Source organism: Pseudophryne corroboree, chromosome 7 (assembly GCF_028390025.1).
Source record: "Pseudophryne corroboree isolate aPseCor3 chromosome 7, aPseCor3.hap2, whole genome shotgun sequence".
Taxonomy (NCBI): Eukaryota; Metazoa; Chordata; class Amphibia; order Anura; family Myobatrachidae; genus Pseudophryne; species Pseudophryne corroboree.
The window spans coordinates 26027658-26047711 of NC_086450.1; the positions used below are offsets into that span (position 1 = coordinate 26027658).

At 44.7% G+C, this 20054-nt stretch overlaps 3 long non-coding RNA genes across 3 annotated transcripts; all 3 read right to left on the minus strand.

The window, feature by feature from the left end:
- Window positions 1-2983: 2983 nt before the first annotated feature.
- On the minus strand, window positions 2984-12439 carry LOC134943303 (uncharacterized). The gene is made up of 5 exons (XR_010181456.1): window positions 12410-12439; window positions 11303-11350; window positions 11027-11073; window positions 4160-4763; window positions 2984-3194 (listed from the first exon to the last, which is right to left on the minus strand). It is a non-coding gene; the product is annotated as an uncharacterized LOC134943303 (long non-coding RNA).
- A 3897-nt stretch (window positions 12440-16336) lies between these two features.
- On the minus strand, window positions 16337-17700 carry LOC134943304 (uncharacterized). Its single transcript, XR_010181457.1, has 8 exons — window positions 17668-17700; window positions 17529-17546; window positions 17309-17341; window positions 17141-17173; window positions 16989-17018; window positions 16842-16874; window positions 16560-16577; window positions 16337-16362 (listed from the first exon to the last, which is right to left on the minus strand). It is a non-coding gene; the product is annotated as an uncharacterized LOC134943304 (long non-coding RNA).
- A 1429-nt stretch (window positions 17701-19129) lies between these two features.
- LOC134943306 (uncharacterized) lies at window positions 19130-19578 on the minus strand. Its single transcript, XR_010181458.1, has 3 exons — window positions 19524-19578; window positions 19268-19310; window positions 19130-19148 (listed from the first exon to the last, which is right to left on the minus strand). It is a non-coding gene; the product is annotated as an uncharacterized LOC134943306 (long non-coding RNA).
- Window positions 19579-20054: the final 476 nt, after the last annotated feature.

The window sequence follows — 20054 nt, forward strand, 5'->3', positions numbered from 1 at the left end:
AAAAGGTGTTTCTCCCGGAGGAGAAAGCCAGGGAGTTATCCGAGCTAGTCAGGAACCTCCAAAAACCAGGAAAAGTGTCAGTGCATCATTGCACAAGGGTCCTGGGAAAAATGGTGGCTTCTTACGAAGCGATTCCATTCGGCAGATTTCACGCAAGAACTTTTCAGTGGGATCTGCTGGACAAATGGTCCGGATCGCATCTTCAGATGCATCAGCGGATAACCCTGTCTCCAAGGACAAGGGTGTCTCTTTTGTGGTGGCTGCAGAGTGCTCATCTACTAAAGTGCCACAGTTATGCATTCAGGACTGGGTCCTGGTGACCACGGATTCCAGCTTGAAAGGCTGGGGAGCAGTCACACAGGGAAAAAATTTCCAGGGAGTGTGATCAAGTCTGGGGACTTCTCTCCGCATAAATATACTGGAGCTAAGAGCAATTTACAATGCTCTAAGCTTAGCAAGACCTCTGCTTCAAGGTCAGCCGGTATTGATCCAGTGGGACAACATCACGGCAGTCGCCCACGTAAACAGACAGGGCGGCACAAGAAGCAGGAGGACAATGGAAGAAACTGCAAGGATTCTTCGCTGGGCGGAAAATCATGTGATAGCACTGTCAGCAGTTTTCATTCCGGGAGTGGACAACTGGGAAGCAGACTTCCTCAGCACGACCTCCACCCGGGAGAGTGGGGACTTCATCGAGAAGTTGTTTCCACATGATTGTGCACCGTTGGGAAAGACCAAAGGTGGACATGATGGCGTCCCGCCTGAACAAAAAACTGGACAGGTATTGCGCCAGGTCAAGAGACCCTCAGGAAATAGCTGTGGACGTTCTGGTAACACCATGGGTGTACCAGTCGGTGTATGTGTTCCCTCCTCTGCTTCTCATACCAAAGGTACTGAGAATTATAAGACGTAGAGGAGTAAGAACTATACTCGTGGCTCCGGATGGGCCAAGAAGGACTTGGTACCCGGAACTTCATGAGATGCTCACAGAGGACTCAGGGCCTCTGCCGATAAGAAGGGACTTGCTTCAGCAAGTACCATGTCTGTTCCAAGACTTACCGCGGGTGCGTTTGACGGCATGGCGGTTGAACGCCGGATCCTAAGGGAAAAAAAGGCATTCCGGAAGAGGTCATTCCTACCCTGGTCAAAGCCAGGAAGGAGGTGACCGCACAACATTATCACCACATGTGGCGAAAATATGTTGCGTGGTGTGAGGCCAGGAAGGCCCCACGAAGAAATTTCAACTCGGTCGATTCCTGCATTTCCTGCAAACAGGAGTGTCTATGGGCCTCAAATTGGGGTCCATTAAGGTTCAAATTTCGGCCCTGTCGATTTTCTTCCAGAAAGAATTGGCTTCAGTTCCTGAAGTCCAGAAATTTGACAAGGGAGTACTGCATATACAACCCCCTTTTGTGCCTCCAGTGGCACTGTGGGATCTCAACGTAGTCCTGGGATTCCTCAAATCACGTTGGTTTAAACCGCTCAAATCTGTGGATTTGAAATATCTCACATGGAAAGTGACCATGATGTTGGCCCTGGCCTCGGCCAGGCGAGTGTCAGAATTGGCGGCTTTGTCTCACAAAAGCCCATATCTGATTGTCCATTCGGACAGGGCAGAGCTGCGGACTCGTCCCCAGTTTCTCCCTAAGGTGGTGTCAGCGTTTCATCTGAACCAGCTTATTGTGGTACCTGCGGCTACTAGAGACTTGGAGGACTCCAAGTTGCTAGATGTTAGGGCCCTGAAAATATAGATTTCCAGGACGGCTGGAGTCAGGAAAACTGACTTGCTGTTATCCTGTATGCACCCAAAAAACTGGGTGCTCTTGCTTCTAAGCAGACGATTGCTAGTTGAATGTGTAGTACAATACAGCTTGCACATTCTGTGGCAGGACTGCCACAGCCAAAATATATAAATGCCCATTCCACAAGGAAGGTGGGCTCATCTTGGGCGACTGCCCGAGGGGTCTCGGCTTTACAACTTTGCCGAGCTGCTACTTGGTCAGGGGCACACCCTGGCTGAGGAGGACCTGGAGTTCTCTCACTCGGTGCTGCAGAGTCATCCGCACTCTCCCGCCCGTTTGGGAGCTTTGGTATAATCCCCATGGTCCTGACGGAGTCCCCAGCATCCACTTAGGACGTCAGAGAAAATAAGATTTTACTTACCGATAAATCTATTTCTCGTAGTCCGTAGTGGATGCTGGGCGCCCATCCCAAGTGCGGATTGTCTGCAATACTTGTATATAGTTATTGCCTAACTAAATCGGGTTATTGTTGTTGTGAGCCATCTTTCCAGAGGCTCCGCTGTTATCATGCTGTTAACTGGGTTCAGATCACAAGTTGTACGGTGTGATTGGTGTGGCTGGTATGAGTCTTACCCGGGATTCAATATCCTTCCTTATTGTGTACGCTCGTCCGGGCACAGTATCCTAACTGAGGCTTGGAGGAGGGTCATGGGGGGAGGAGCCAGTACACACCACCTGATCCTAAAAGCTTTAGTTTTGTGCCCTGTCTCCTGCGGAGCCGCTAATCCCCATGGTCCTGACGGAGTCCCCAGCATCCACTACGGACTACGAGAAATAGATTTATCGGTAAGTAAAATCTTATTTTTTCAGTTCCTTGGAATGCAGTACCAGTGAGCAGCTGCAGCAGCGCCTGGAGCAACACCGCAATCACCAGGAGGCTTTGAAGATGGTGGTATGCCGCAGAGGGTCAGCGCTGTAGGAGCAGCATTCAGCAGGAAGGGGACAGGCAGCTGGGAGTAATCCAGAGCCAGGAATAGAAGCTCCACCAGACAGCGGGGCCATAGACAGGAGAGCAGAGTAATGGCGGCTTAGCATCTGGAAGCGTGGCAGGCCCCAGTGCAGAGCGGAGGATCAGGGAAGCACACAGAGGTCAGAGTTCAGCAGAAGGACATCAGGTACAGGTAAGCAGTAGTCTCGGGGTAACCACAGAATTAAGACTCAGGATGATTCAAGATTCAAAGGTTTTATTGTCATATTGTCCTGTACATCAGCAGACAACACTGAAATAAGTATCAGGGTGGCAGAATATCATGTGATTTGGTTCCATCGGAGATGGTTTATGTAGGAGAAGGAGAAGCACATGAGGGAAGAGGGCCCTGCTCGTGAGATACATGTAATTATTGCTGTCTCCAGCAGGTGGAATAATGGCGTAGTTTCTCTGGTGATGGTAACCTGTAATTAGTGGTAATAAAGGCCTGTTACTGTGTTATACATAGCATATGTGGAAGCAGAATCATTACCAGCAGGGGGATTTAGGGGTCAGGAAGCCCCTGGGCACAGCAGTAGTAGTAGTAGTAGTAGTAGTAGTAGTAGGAGGAGGCACAGCAGTAGTAGTAGTAGGAGGCACAGCAGTATTAGTAGAAGGAGGCACAGCAGTATTAGTAGGAGGCACAGCAGTATTAGTAGTAGGAGGCACAGCAGTATTAGTAGTAGGAGGCACAGCAGTAGTAGTAGCAGTAGGAGGCACAGCAGTAGTAGTAGTAGTAGGAGGCACAGCAGTAGTAGTAGGAGGCACAGCAGTAGTAGTAGTAGGAGGCACAGCAGTATTAGTAGTAGGAGGCACAGTAGTAGTAGTAGGAGTCACAGTAGTAGTAGTAGTAGGAGGCACAGCAGTATTAGTAGTAGGAGGCACAGTAGTAGTAGTAGGAGTCACAGTAGTAGTAGTAGTAGGAGGCACAGCAGTATTAGTAGTAGGAGGTGCAGTAGTAGTAGTAGTAGTAGTAGTAGGAGGCACAGTAGTAGTAGTAGGAGGCACAGCAGTATTAGTAGTAGTAGTAGTAGTAGTAGTAGGAGGCACAGTAGTAGTAGTAGGAGGCACAGCAGTATTAGTAGTAGTAGGAGGCACAGTAGTAGTAGTAGGAGGCACAGCAGTAGTAGTAGGAGGCACAGTAGTAGTAGTAGGAGGCACAGCAGTAGTGGTAGTAGTAGTAGTAGGAGGCACAGTAGTAGTAGTAGATGGCACAGCAGTATTAGTAGTAGGAGGCACAGCAGTATTAGTAGTAGGAGGCACAACATTATGGTGTCGGCATTGTAAATGTCACCCCGGTGACTGCGAACCTCCAGTGCTCGTCATTTCTAATATATATTGTTACACGTTATTAATAAATCATAAGTGTAACGTACAGTAAGTGACTTACCTTCATGGTGGAGGTACAGGGTCCACTGGTACTGCAGCCCCACTGTCTGAGCATGGAAGTGCAGGATGATGCCGGGATCTTCCCTCAGTGTTCTTCTGCTGGAGTTGAATTGGAGTAGGGGAGGGAGAGGGTCCGCCAGATAGCGGGGGGAGGGGGGTCCGCCAGATGGCGGGGGGAGGATGGGGGTGCGCCAGATGGCGGGGAGAGGGAGGGGGTCCGCCAGATGGCGGGGGGAGGAAGGGGGTGCGCCAGATGGCGGGGAGAGGGAGGGGTCCGCCAGATGGCGGGGGGAGGCAGGCGGTCCGCCAGATGGCGGGGGAAGGCAGGCGGTCCGCCAGATGGGGAGGGAGGGTGTCTGCCAGATGGCGGGGAAAGGGAGGGGGTCTGCCAGATGGCGGGGAGAGGGAGGGGGTCCACCAGATGGCGGGGAAAGGGAGGGAGGGGTTGGAGCTGTGAGGGGAGAGAGAGCAGGAAATAGGGAGTGGGGTCTGCAAATGCAGGTGGGGTGGGGGGGACTGAGTTTAGAGAGGGGTGGAAAGAAGAGGGTGGGGAGTAACAGAAAAGGAGGGGGAGGAAAGAGGAGGCGGGACAGGAAAAAGGCGACCTACGAAACAAGAAAATGACTGTCCAGGGCTAGCTTGTAATAGAATAGATCCAGACACAGTGACCCCCGGTCCCCAGACTGCCTCTGCCAATGAGTAAACTACATGTGATGGGGGTGGCGGCCTGTTGTGCCGTTCCCAGCAGAGGGCGCCCTCCAGGCCTCAGGTACCTAGTGGGAAATCCGCCAGTGATTATTACTGAATACATTCTTATCTCCAGTAACATGGGGAACGGGGGAGGGGAAATATTATGTTGTAGATAGACGACGTGTAAGTAATGGTCATGAATATAGTTTTGCTGTATGTGTAACATTGGAATGAACTGTTGCAGTTATCATTCTTATTTTCTCTGACGTCCTAGTGGATGCTGGGAACTCCATAAGGACCATGGGGAATAGCGGCTCCGCAGGAGACTGGGCACAAAAGTAAAGCTTTAGGACTACCTGGTGTGCACTGGCTCCTCCCCCTATGAACCTCCTCCAAGCCTCAGTTAGATTTTTGTGCCCGACCGAGAAGGGTGCACACTAGGGGCTCTCCTGAGCTCTTAGTGAAAGTTTAGTTTTAGGTTTTTTATTTTCAGTGAGACCTGCTGGCAACAGGCTCACTGCATCGAGGGACTAAGGGGAGAAGAAGCGAACTCACCTGCGTGCAGAGTGGATTGGGCTTCTTAGGCTACTGGACACCATTAGCTCCAGAGGGACCGAACACAGGCCCAGCCTCGGAGTCCGGTCCCAGAGCCGCGCCGCCGGCCCCCTTACAGAGCCAGAAGCAAGAAGAGGTCCGGAAAATCGGCGGCAGAAGACATCCTGTCTTCACCAAGGTAGCGCACAGCACTGCAGCTGTGCGCCATTGCTCCTCAGCACACTTCACACTCCGGTCACTGAGGGTGCAGGGCGCTAGGGGGGGGGGGCGCCCTGAGCAGCAATAGAAACACCTTGGCTGGCGAAAATACATCACATATAGCCCCCAGGGCTATATGGATGAATTTTAACCCCTGCCAGATTCCACAGAAAAGCGGGAGAAAAGGCCGCCGAGAAGGGGGCGGAGCCTATCTCCTCAGCACACAGGCGCCATTTTCCCTCACAGCTCCGCTGGAAGGACGTCTCCCTGACTCTCCCCTGCAGTCCTGCACTACAGAAACAGGGTAAAAAAGAGAGGGGGGCACTAATTGGCGTAATAATTACAAATAGCAGCTATAAGGGGGAAAAACACTTATTTAAGGTTATCCCTGTATATATATAGCGCTCTGGTGTGTGCTGGCATACTCTCCCTCTGTCTCCCCAAAGGGCTAGTGGGGTCCTGTCCTCTGTCAGAGCATTCCCTGTGTGTGTGCTGTGTGTCGGTACGTTGTGTCGACATGTATGAGGAGGAAAATGATGTGGAGGCAGGGCAATTGCCTATAATAGAGATGTCACGCCCTAGGGAGTCGACACCTGAGTGGATGATCTTATGGAAGGAATTACGTGACAGTGTCAGCTCTTTGCAAAAGACAGTTGACGACATGAGACAGCCGGCTACTCAGCTTGTGCCTGTCCAGGCGTCTCAAAAGCCATCAGGGGCTCTAAAACGCCCGTTACCTCAGATGGTAGATACAGACGTCGACAAGGATACTGACTCCAGTGTCGACGGGGAAGAGACAAACGTGACTTCCAGTAGGGCCACACGTTACATGATTGAGGCAATGAAAAATGTTTTACACATTTCTGATAATACAAGTACCACTAAAAAGGGTATTATGTTCGGTGAGAAAAAACTACCTGTAGTTTTCCTGAATCTGAGGAATTAAATGAAGTGTGTGATGATGCGTGGGTTTCCCCCGATAACAATTGATAATTTCTAAAATGTTATTGGCATTATATCCTTTCCCGCCAGAGGTTAGGGTGCGTTGGGAAACACCCCCTAGGGGGGATAAAGCGCTCACACGCTTATCAAAACAGGTGGCTCTACCCTCTCCTGAGATGGCCGCCCTTAAGGATCCTGCTGATAGAAAGCAGGAGGGTATCCTAAAATGTATTTACACACATACTGGTGTTATACTGCGACCAGCAATCGCCTCAGCCTGGATGTGCAGTGCTGGGGTGGCTTGGTCGGATTCCCTGACTGAAAATATTGATACCCTAGACAGGGACAGTATATTACTGACTATAGAGCATTTAAAAGATGCATTTCTATATATGCGTGATGCACAGCGGGATATTTGCCGACTGGCATCAAGAGTAAGTGCGCTGTCCATTTCTGCCAGAAGAGGGTTATGGACGCGACAGTGGTCAGGTGATGCGGATTCCAAACGGCATATGGAAGTATTGCCTTATAAAGGGGAGGAGTTATTTGGGGTAGGTCTGTCAGATCTGGTGGCCACGCAACAGCTGGGAAATCCACATTTTTACCCCAGGTCGCCTCTCAACATAAGAAGACGCCGTATTATCAGGCGCAGTCCTTTCGTCCCCATAAGGGCAAGCGAGCGAAAGGCTCCTCATTTCTGCCCCGGGGCAGAGGAAGGGGAAAAAAGGCTGCAACAGACAGCCAATCCCCAAGAACAGAAGCCCTCTCCCGCTTCTGCCAAGTCCTCAGCATGACGCTGGGGCTTTACAAGCGGACTTAGGCACGGTGGGGGCACGTCTCAAGAATTTCAGTGCGCAGTGGGCTCACTCGCAGGTAGACCCCTGGGTCCTTCAGGTGGTATCTCAGGGGTACAAATTGGAATTCGAGACACCTCCCCCTCGCCGGTTCCTAAAGTCTGCTTTACCGACGTCTCCCTCCGACAGGGAGGCGGTATTGGGGGCCATTCACAAGCTGTATTCTCAGCAGGTGATAATCAAGGTACCCCTCCTGCAACAGGGCAAGGGGTATTATTCAACGCTGTTTGTGGTACCGAAGCCGGACGGCTCGGTGAGACCTATTTTAAATCTGAAATCTTTGAACACTTACATACAAAGGTTCAAGTTCAAGATGGAGTCACTCAGAGCAGTGATCGCGAACCTGGAAGAAGGGGACTATATGGTGTCTCTGGACATCAAGGATGCTTACCTCCATGTCCCAATTTACCCTTCTCACCAAGGGTACCTCAGGTTTGTGGTACAGAACTGTCACTATCAGTTTCAGACGCTGCCGTTTGGATTGTCCACGGCACCCCGGGTCTTTACCAAGGTAATGGCCGAAATGATGATACTTCTTCGAAGAGAAGGCGTCTTAATTATCCCTTACTTGGACGATCTCCTGATAAGGGCAAGATCCAAGGAACGGTTAGTAGTCGGAGTAGCACTATCTCAAGTAGTGTTATGACAGCACGGGTGGATTCTAAATATCCCAAAATCACAGCTGATTCCGACGACACGTCTGCTGTTCCTAGGGATGATTCTGGACACAGTCCAGAAAAAGGTGTCTCTTCCGGAAGAAAAAGCCAGGGAGTTATCCGAGTTAGTCAGAAACCTCCTGAAACCAGACCGGGTCTCAGTGCATCAATGCACAAGGGTCCTGGGAAAAATGGTGGCTTCCTACGAAGCGATTCCATTCGGCAGATTCCACGCAAGAACATTTCAGTGGGATCTGCTGGACAAATGGTCCGGATCGCATCTTCGCATGCATCAGCGGATAACCCTGTCCCCAAGGACAAGAGTGTCTCTCCTGTGGTGGTTGCAGAGTGCTCATCTTCTAGAGGGCCGCAGATTCGGCATTCAGGACTGGATCCTGGTGACCACGGATGCCAGCCTGAGAGGCTGGGGAGCAGTCACACAGGGAAGAAATTTCCAGGGCTTGTGGTCAAGCCTGGAAACGTCACTTCACATAAATATCCTGGAACTAAGGGCCATTTACAATGCTCTAAGCCAAGCAAGACCTCTGCTTCAGGGTCAGCCGGTGTTGATCCAGTCGGACAACATCACGGCAGTCGCCCACGTAAACAGACAGGGCGGCACGAGAAGCAGGAGGGCAATGGCAGAAGCTGCAAGGATTCTTCGCTGGGCGGAAAATCATGTGATAGCACTGTCAGCAGTGTTCATTCCGGGAGTGGACAACTGGGAAGCAGACTTCCTCAGCAGACACGACCTCCACCCGGGAGAGTGGGGACTTCATCCAGAAGTCTTCCACATGATTGTAAACCGTTGGGAAAAACCAAAGGTGGACATGATGGCGTCCCGTCTCAACAAAAAACTAGACAGGTATTGCGCCAGGTCAAGAGACCCTCAGGCAATAGCAGTGGACGCTCTGGTAACACCGTGGGTGTACCAGTCAGTGTATGTGTTCCCTCCTCTGCCTCTCATACCCAAGGTACTGAGAATTATAAGACGGAGAGGAGTAAGAACTATACTCGTGGCTCCGGATTGGCCAAGAAGGACTTGGTACCCGGAACTTCAAGAGATGCTCACAGAGGACCCGTGGCCTCTACCTCTAAGAAGGGACCTGCTCCAGCAGGGACCCTGTCTGTTCCAAGACTTACCGCGGCTGCGTTTGACGGCATGGCGGTTGAACGCCGGATCCTGAAGGAAAAAGGCATTCCGGATGAAGTTATCCCTACCCTGATCAAGGCCAGGAAGGAAGTAACCGCACAACATTATCATCGTATTTGGCGTAAATATGTTGCGTGGTGCGAGGCCAGTAAGGCCCCTACAGAGGAATTTAAACTGGGTCGTTTCCTGCATTTCCTGCAAACAGGACTGTCTATGGGCCTAAAATTAGGGTCCATTAAGGTTCAAATTTCGGCCCTGTCGATTTTCTTCCAAAAAGAGCTGGCTTCAGTTCCTGAAGTTCAGACGTTTGTCAAAGGGGTACTGCATATACAGCCTCCTTTTGTGCCTCCGGTGGCACCTTGGGATCTCAATGTGGTTTTGGGGTTCCTAAAGTCACATTGGTTCGAACCCCTTATCACTGTGGACTTAAAATATCTCACATGGAAAGTGGTAATGCTGTTGGCCCTGGCTTCAGCCAGGCGTGTGTCAGAATTGGCGGCTTTGTCCTATAAAAGCCCTTACCTAATATTTCATACGGATAGGGCAGAATTGAGACTCGTCCTCAATTTCTCCCTAAGGTGGTTTCAGCGTTTCACCTGAACCAGCCTATTGTGGTACCTGCGACTACTGGGGACTTGGAGGACTCCAAGTTGCTGGACGTAGTCAGGGCCCTGAAAATATATGTTTCCAGGACGGCTGGAGTCAGAAAATCTGACTCGCTGTTTATCCTGTATGCACCCAACAAGCTGGGTGCTCCTGCTTCTAAGCAGACTATTGCTCGTTGGATTTGTAGTACAATTCAGCTTGCACATTCTGTGGCAGGCCTGCCACAGCCAAAATCTGTAAAAGCCCATTCCACAAGGAAGGCGGGCTCATCTTGGGCGGCTGCCCGAGGGGTCTCGGCTTTACAACTTTGCCGAGCAGCTACTTGGTCAGGGGCAAACATGTTTGCTAAATTCTACAAATTTGATACCCTGGCTGAGGAGGACCTGGAGTTCTCTCATTCGGTGCTGCAGAGTCATCCGCACTCTCCCGCCCGTTTGGGAGCTTTGGTATAATCCCCATGGTCCTTATGGAGTTCCCAGCATCCACTAGGACATCAGAGAAAATAAGAATTTACTTACCGATAATTCTATTTCTCGTAGTCCGTAGTGGATGCTGGGCGCCCATCCCAAGTGCGGATTGTCTGCAATACTTGTACATAGTTATTGTTACAAAAATCGGGTTATTGTTGTTGTGAGCCATCTTTTCAGAGGCTCCTCTGTTATCATGCTGTTAACTGGGTTCAGATCACAGGTTGTACGGTGTGATTGGTGTGGCTGGTATGAGTCTTACCCGGGATTCAAGATCCTTCCTTATTGTGTACGCTCGTCCGGGCACAGTATCCTAACTGAGGCTTGGAGGAGGGTCATAGGGGGAGGAGCCAGTGCACACCAGGTAGTCCTAAAGCTTTACTTTTGTGCCCAGTCTCCTGCGGAGCCGCTATTCCCCATGGTCCTTATGGAGTTCCCAGCATCCACTACGGACTACGAGAAATAGAATTATCGGTAAGTAAATTCTTATTATTAAGGGGACTGGGAAGAAAAGTGACGCTGCAGACCGCAGCCCCCATTATTCTGGCTCTCACTGTGTAATGGCTTCATGCCATGAATGTAAAGTCCCTAACTTGCCGGAACACCATAAATATCCCTAAAGACAATCTGAGGAGATGGCACCAACTCTACAACGTCCCTGACACTACTGTGGTGCTGTGGTAACGAGCTCCAGTACCCCACTGGCCTGTAATGTGACCTACCCCTGTGATCCTCCTGTGTACTTACCTTACTCGCCGTCCACGCCGCGCGCTGTGAAACAGCATGGTAAATATCTACAATGGGAAAGAATGAGCATTTAGACACCATCACATGCCAAGAAACAGTCACTTTGAAGCATTGTCAGAGATCCCTGATCCCTCATTCACGTCTCCGTTTCTAGGTTATATTACTCAGGGTGAAATCTCTGGTAATGCTCCAGTCACCACCACTTCAATGTAAATTAACCCTTAAAATAGAATAATGCAGAAATGAGAAGGGATTAGCATCCGGGTTACTACTCACTTCACGCACTTGGCGCGCCACCACTGGCGGGAGAATCGCCTAGGCTTTCTGAAAAACAAAGAAACAGTCATTAAGTTTGGGTGCGTGGGCCTGCGCAGTGGGACTGACTTTTTGTTTCAAATTAAATAAAGATTAAAAATGCTAACAAAAATATTTTAACACCTTAGACAATAAAAGATGCTTTGGTCCCATAAAAAACATGTTTTAAATATTCAGAACAACAACAACAACAACAACAACAACAACAGGTATTATCAGTAGTGAGAGCAATGTTACCATTAACCCTTTATTGCAGTGGTACTCAAACTCGGTCCTCAGGACCCCACACAGGTCACATTTTCCGGGTCACCTAGCAGGAGCACAGGTGTACTCATTACTGACCCATTTTATAAGACCCACAGGTGAAGCTAATTATTTCACTTGTGATTCTGTGAAGAAGAGACCTGGAAAACATGCACTGGTTGGGGTCTTGAGGACTGAATTTGAGAACCTGAGCTATATTGGATAGGGTAAAACAAAGCTCTATCATGGAAGAAAACACCTATTTCCCTGGCAATAGGGCTTTTCATGCTGCATTACTGACAGTCACCAATGGCAACTGTTCTATTTATATGACCTTTGCTCCTTATCTTATACTAGACAGTCACAGAGTATTTATGATATCACTTTGCTGCTACGTACATTATATTCTGCTAGTAAATGTACTGGTATAATAATGGTGTAGCAATAACTGCAGCTAAAATGTGCTATTTACAGCGGAGGGGTTTTTTGTATTCTGGAAATAAAATGCCCGATCACCAGTGAGACTCGAAATTATCAGTAATTGGTCTTTTAATCGCTGATACATTTGTCCCCTAATCTCTAGCAATACATGTAGTAATGCTGCTAAGCAGAGCAAGATGTGAGGCTGCTGGATTATCTGCTAGCGGTGACATGTGCTGATGTCTGCGGTATGTGGGGGGATCTTCATTCTAGCACCCTGCACATAATCACTGAGCGGGGCAGATTTACATTTTTAAGGGCAACATTTTAAACTTGACGTATTGTTACACTAGCTGTAGCTGTTTCTCTATTCCATAATATGACCTGGTATAATGATATACATACCGCTCCTTTATGGAGGACGCAGATGGTAAACTACACAGAGGAAAAGAAGAAGAATATGAATAAGTTACAACTATATCTGATGCTCTGTGACAACATTTGCACATAGATATGCTTTCCCCTATGGCTTCTGCAGTCCACCCTGGACACTCTTCCCAGCTTGACCTCTGTGGACTGGCTGTATGTATCTGTCCATATACCCTTACCCTTATACCCTAACCCTTAATCCTAACCCCTAACATGAATACCCTCAACCTAAATCGTAACACATACCCTAAAATGAATATCCTGACACAAATACCCTTACCCTTAATCCTAACTTCTAACACGAATTCCTTCATCCTAATAACACTAATACCCCTACCTTCACCCTTAATCCTAACCAAACCCCTCACTCTACTCTAACCCCTGACCCTAATAACCTAACTTTAAAAGGGCAAACTAGATGGGTCAAATTCTATGTCTTATATTTCTAACTGGGAACTGATTAAATGATTAAAATATATGATCATAAGTGATTTATCTCTTAGAAAAACAAAGACTGTAGGTACTTACTCAGAGGGCAGATCACAGCTGTTAGAGGGAGAATAATAAAAAGTTTAATCTGATACTCAATCACACTTGCACTTAGATACATTATTTATATATTCCATAATATCACATGTTATGATATACATACCTCTCCTCTGCGGGATCTATATCAGATGATGAACTACACATAGAGGAAAAGAAAATGTGTGAGACTCTAATTCATGCTACGTAGCTGTATAGCAGTGTTCAGCATTATTTTGTCACTTCATAAAATAGATTTTTTTAACAAGGAACTAATAAAATTATTAAAATATCCGATCATAAATAACATCTGCTAGAATTTTAAATGAGAGAATATAGGTACTTACTTATGGACCACCGGATTCCTCCACACAGTGCTGTTAGAAAGAGAATAATCATAATAAATAAAATGTAAAACATTTGCACATATAGACGTTATTTCTATATTCCACAACACAACATGTTATAAAGATATACATACATCTCCTTTGAGGACACTTCCTCAGATGGTGAACTACAGAGAAAAAAAATAATAAAAAGTTAAAACTATACCTGATACTCAATCACAACATTTGCACGAAATGCATACTATATGCTGGCGGTCACATGACCGACCATGGAATCCTGACATTAAAGATCCCGACATCGGAAACGCGTGAGTATTTTTACCCCTACCCCGGCTCTCGGGGGGGTGGCTAGGGCTATCCCTTTGGGGATGTTGGCTATGGCTAACCCTCCAGTGCCTAACCCTAACCCCCACTCCCCGGGCTCTAACCCATACCCTAATTCTCATCTTCAGAATTTTGGCTGTCGTGATCCAATGCTGGTCTCAGTGGTGTCAGGATTCCGGTGTCGATCACATGACCGCCGGCATTCCTGATATCCAGCATGCTAAACTCATCCCCATTTGCTTATAAATATGCTTTTTGTATATTCTTTAATATATGTTAGAATGATATACATACCTCTCCTTAAAGGATGAATTAGATGTTGTACTACACATAAAGAAAAAGAATAATAATACGTTTAAACTATATCTGATGCTGAAGCACAATATTAGCACATACATACATTATTTCTATATTCCATAATACATGTTCAAATAATATACCTACCTCTCCCATGCCCTCCTAGGTGTCCAATTACACAGGAAAATTAAATGTGTGAGACTCTAATGCTCTAGCTGCTATATAGATGCATATTGGTATACAGCACTACTTTCTAGTACTTTTTGACATAGTAACATAGTATTTGAGGTTAAATAGAGGCAAATTGCCCATCGTGTTCAACCTGTTTTAAGTTGTGATGATTCTACATACTTGCTAAATAATGTTTTATGACTAGTTAGCTACTATAACTCATGTTACCCCCAGATTAACCACGTTGATATTTTAAGTATTATAACCTTGGATAGCTTTTTCATTCAGAAATTTATCCATTCCTTTTTTAAATCCAATTACAGAGCCCACCATTACCACCTTCCCTGGCGGGGAATTCCACATCCTGATTGCCCTAACAGTGAAGAACCCTTTCCTCCGTTGCATTTGGAACTTTCTCTCCTCCAGTCGTAGCGAGTGCCCACGTGTCCTAAACTGTGTTCTTTTAATCAATAATTCCTCTGATAACTCTTTGTGATGTCCCTTTACATATTTGAAGATATTAATAATATCTCCTCTTAGGCGCCTCTTTTCTAGTGTATACATATTCAGCCTAGTAAGTCTTTCCTTATAGTCCAGTCCTTCAAGGCCTTTAATCAATTTAGTAGCTCGCCTTTGAACACTCTTGAGTTCACTGATGTCTTTTTTTATACAATGGTGCCCAAAACTGAACACAATATTCCAGGTGCGGACGTACCGATGCCTTATACAGCGGAATGATTACATCCGAGTCCCTTGTCTCAGTTCCCCTTTTTATGTACGCTAGCACCTTACTTGCCTTCTTTACTGCGTTTTGACATTGTGTACGGTTATTAAGCCTATTATCAATGAATACCCCCAAATCTTTTTCCAACTCTGTTTCCCCTAGGTGTTCCCCATTTAATATGTAGGATGCAAGTTTGTTTTTAGTCCCAAAATGCATAACCTTGCATTTGTCTGTATTGAACCTCATTTTCCATTTAGATGCCCAGAGTTCAAGTTTAGATAGATCATTCTGCAAGGACTCCACATCCAATTCTGAATTACCTTACACATAGATTTTTTTTTAACAAGGAAATGCTTAAATTATTAAAATACACAAAAATAAGGGACTTGTCTGTTAGAAATATAAAATAGAATGTAGTTACTTACTTAGAGGGCAGATCAGAGCTGCTAGAAAAGAAGAATTAAAAAAAGAAAAGTTTAAACCATATCTGACTCTCAATCACAACATTTGCGCATATATATCTCTATATCCCATAATACATGTTACAATGATATACATACCTCTCCCACGCCCACTTAGGTGTCCTATTACAGGGGAAAAGAAAATGTGTGAGACTCTAAATAATGCTCTAGCTGCTATATAGATGTATAACCGTATACAGCATTACTTTCTAGTACTTTCTGATATAGATTATTTTTAACAAGGAAATTATTAAATTATTAAAATACACACTAATAAGGGACTTGTCTGTTAGGAATATAAAAAAGAATGTAGTTACTTACTTAGAGGGCAGATCAGAGCTGCTAGAAAAAGAAGAATTAAAAAAAGAAAAGTTTAAACCATATCTGACTCTCAATCACAACATTTGCGCATATATATTTCTATATCCCATAATACATGTTACAATGATATACATACCTCTCCCATGCCCTCCTAGGTGTCCTATTACAGAGGAAAAGAAAATGTGTGAGACTCTAAATAATGCTCTAGCTGCTATATAGATGTATAACCGTCTACAGCATTACTTTCTAGTACTTTCTAATATAGATTTTTTTTTTTAGCAAGGAAATTATTGAATTATTAAAATATACAATAATAATATCTGTTAGAAATATAAAAAAAGAAAAGTTTAGACCATATCTGACTCTCAGTCACAACATTTGCGCATATATATTTCTATATCCCATAATACGGGATCAGTACGTAATCCCGCTGGACGGGATCCCGGCGGTCAAAATACCGACGCCGGAATCCCGACCACACAATCCCGACAGGGGTGGCGAGCGGAACGCAGCCCCTTGCGGGCTCGCTTTGCTCGCCACGCTGCGGGCACGGTGCCTCGCTTCGCTCGCACACTATTATATTCTCCCTCTATGGGTGTCGTGGACACCCACGGAGGGAGAATATGTCTGGATTGTGGCAGTCGGGATTCCAGCGTCGGTATTTCGACCGCTGGTATCCCGTCCAGCGGGATGTTGACTGCATCCCCATAATACATGTTACAATGATATACATACCTCTCCCACGCCCACTTAGGTGTCCTATTACAGAGAAAAAGAAAATGTGTGAGAATCTAAATAATGCTCTAGCTGCTATATAGATGTATAACTGTATACAGCATTACTTTCTAGTACTTTCTGATATAGATGTTTTTTTTTTTAGCAAAGAAATGATTGAATTATTAAAATATACAATAATATCTGTTAGAAATATAAAAAAAAAGAATGTAGGTACTTACTCAGGGGGCAGATCAGGGCTGTTAGAAAAAAGAAAAGTTTAAAAGATACGTTATTTCTATTTCCAATAATACATGTTACAATGATATACATAACTCTCCCATACGCTCGTAGGTGTCCTATTACTTAGGAAAAGAAAATGTGTATGTAAATATTTCGCTGTTTAACAGTATTCAGCATTACTTTGTGATGTACATTTTTTAAACAAGGAACTAATTAAATGATTAAAATATACGATTATAATAGACTTATCTGTTAGAAAAAGAAAGAATGTAGGTACTTACTCAAAAATTAGGACAGGGTCCTTCCACACAGGGCTGTTAGAAAAATAATAATAAAAGGTTGAAATTGTATCTGATGCACTTGCTCATAGATGCATAAATATGCTTTTTCATATTCCATAATACGACATGTTATAATGATATACATACCTCTCCACCCTGTAGGAGCTAGATGGTGTACTACACATAAAGGAAAAGAAAATGTTTGAGAAACTAAATCAGCTAAAGGAACTGATTAAATTATAAAAAATATGATCATAAATGACTTATATGTTAGAAAAAGTTAGACTGTAGGTACTTACTTGGTGGGGACCACTGGAAGCCTCCAGTCAGGGCTGTTAGAAACAGAATAATAATAATAATAATAATAATAATAAATGTTTAAACTATATCTGATTCTCAAGCACAGCATTTGCACAACAACACATTATTTCTATATTCTATAATACATGTTACAGTGATATACTTACATCTCCTTTGAGGATCCGTCCTCAGATGGTGTACTACACATAGAGGAAAAGAAAATGTGAGAATGTAAATCACACTATACCTGTTATATAGCTGTATTACAGTATTCAGTATTATTTTCTTACTTCATAAAGTACTTTTTTTTAACAAGGAACTGATTAAAATATATGATCATGAGTGATTTATCTGTTAGAAATATATATATAAAATGTAGGTACTTACTCATAGGGCAGATCAGGGCTGTTAGAAAAATAATAATAATAAAAAGTTAAAACTATATCTGATGCTCAAGCAGAACATTTACACATAGATGAGTTATTTCTAGATTTCGTAATAAGACATATTACAGTGATATACGTACATGCCATATGAGCTGTCATCAGAATCCAGGCTACACAGAGGGAAAGAAAATGTGTGAGAATCTATATCTTACTATAGCTGCTATATAGGTGTATAACAGTATACAGCATTACTTTCTGTTACTTAGTTAAGTACATTTTTTCAAGGTACTGATTAAATGAATAAAAGATACAATCCTGTGTGACTTATCAGTTAAGAAAAAGAATGTAGGTACTTACCTAGATGTTATCTCACTGCTGTTAGAAAAAGGAGAAGAAAAAAAGGTTTAAACTCTATTGGATGCAAAAAGCATAACAGAGCAGTATTGTAATCTAATGCAAAAAAGTGAGACACTGTCTGACTATACAGAATAAACATATGGGGGCTTTTGTAAGCCACTTATTCTCAACTGGTTTGACCCCGAAATTCAAAACGGCATCAGTATTACATTTACACCCACTTGTGTTTGTATTAACTTTCAGGGCCAAATCTGCAGAGAATCGGTAGCTGGCAAATGCCACTGGGTAGTACAGATGTGCCCACATACACATTTCCCCATTTAAGCCGTATGGCCAAACTAGCCGTGCAGTGGGAGCTGCGACGTAGCCACGCCTTGTGATTTGTCTTCAGATATACTACTTTCATCTTTTACTTTATGCAAGTTCTGTGCAGAAAAAAACGCTACTCGTGGTGGAGCGTCATAGCCATGCTAAGCATTTCATGCCAAATGAAGCAAAAATGGAAAGATGTATGAGGACACATGTATATCTAGACCATGGTCTGATCTCAGCCTGTGGGAATTAACTTGCTGTACAATGATATAATTTTTATTTTTTTCTATTTTTTTTTTACAGGGGATGATTACATGAACCAAAGTGAATCCCCCTGGACCACAGGACTTCAGAGATAAATATACTGGTAAATAAAGGTTTATGTGAGGAAGTGTTTGTTTTGTCTGTATTTGCTGGTCATTGTATTTTTCTGTATCATTACAGTCACTGCATTGCTTTCTATATTATATGGCAGTCACTGCATTGCTCTCTGTGTTATTAGGGCAGACATTGTGATACTCTGTCACATCCCTTCAATCAGGTGACCACACCTCCCTACAGTGGACCCTTACCATTGCATTCCCCGTGAGGGCCCTTCATACAGCAGGACAACACTGCAAGAATGTTGTTAAGGTGTTACAGAGCCTGCAGATTTGATTCACGTAACCTCATCAGCCTATGAGAGGTCATCTAACAATATCATAAAAATCATGCTTAGATTTGTGCTCATGTTAGTGTGGTTCTACCAGGCCTAAATTTTTGAAGTTTTAAAATAACATAATTACCTTTCCTCCTCCGAGGACGACACCTCTGAAAAGTAAAATTGGTATTTTTAGAATGTTTTATGTAAAATATTTGCATTTAATAAAACATATGTATTACTCTTGGCTGGTATAACAGAGTGTAATAGGTGCATAACATCTCGGGACTTACCTGATCTATCAAAGTCTTGCTGTAGAAGGAGGGGGAAAAAAGCATAAGTAGACAATATAAACCTTTATATATGTATAATTCATTCACCATTGCTCTGTTTATGTAAATATGTATATGTTATTTTATTAAATAGCTTACATGAAGAATCTTCTTCACAAGATGTAATATGCCATTCAATTCCCTACAAGCAGAAAATACAGAATATTATGTAACACAGAAAGTCACAACACATATTACATATCACATATACAGTATGGGTGCCCTGAGGGGTGTGTTATAGGTAATTGGGAGTTACAATTGCAGCACAGCAGTGCCCGGCTAAGGATGGGCTGATATTGCTATGCCATCTGACATTACACAGTTATATAAATGAGGAGAAGAAAACATCACTTACGAATTCTCTGCTTCAAACAAAGCGCTCAGGTCAGTGGACTCTTTAGAGTCCTACAGATGGAAAGAGAAAAAGTTATCATGTTTTATCTGAACATCTCCCTCTGGAAGAGCTGGATCAGTGCAGGTTATTGAGGGAAAAAGAACACTCCCGTGTGTGACACAGTTAGTTGATGTCTATGTCCCTGTGCATGAACACCTGAGCACAAGCAGGACAGTAACTACAGGTGAGCAGTGGCACTGCCCAGGGTACAAGACAGAGAACGTGGGACCATCGCTGTACCTACATTTGGCACCCTGCAGCCTGGAGAGCCACCTGATGATTCCTTAGGATGCTCAGCCCTCTGGTCCAGACCCCTCTTAGTGACCTCATGATATCTCATATATGTGGGGGTGGAGGGTACATTAGTACCCGGCTACAGCATTGTGTACAAGACCCACCTTGATACAATGTAAGAGAAAACTAATGATACATACAGTATATATTATATTTCTTTAGGCCTGATTTTTGTGATAATGTAACCCTGGGATACAG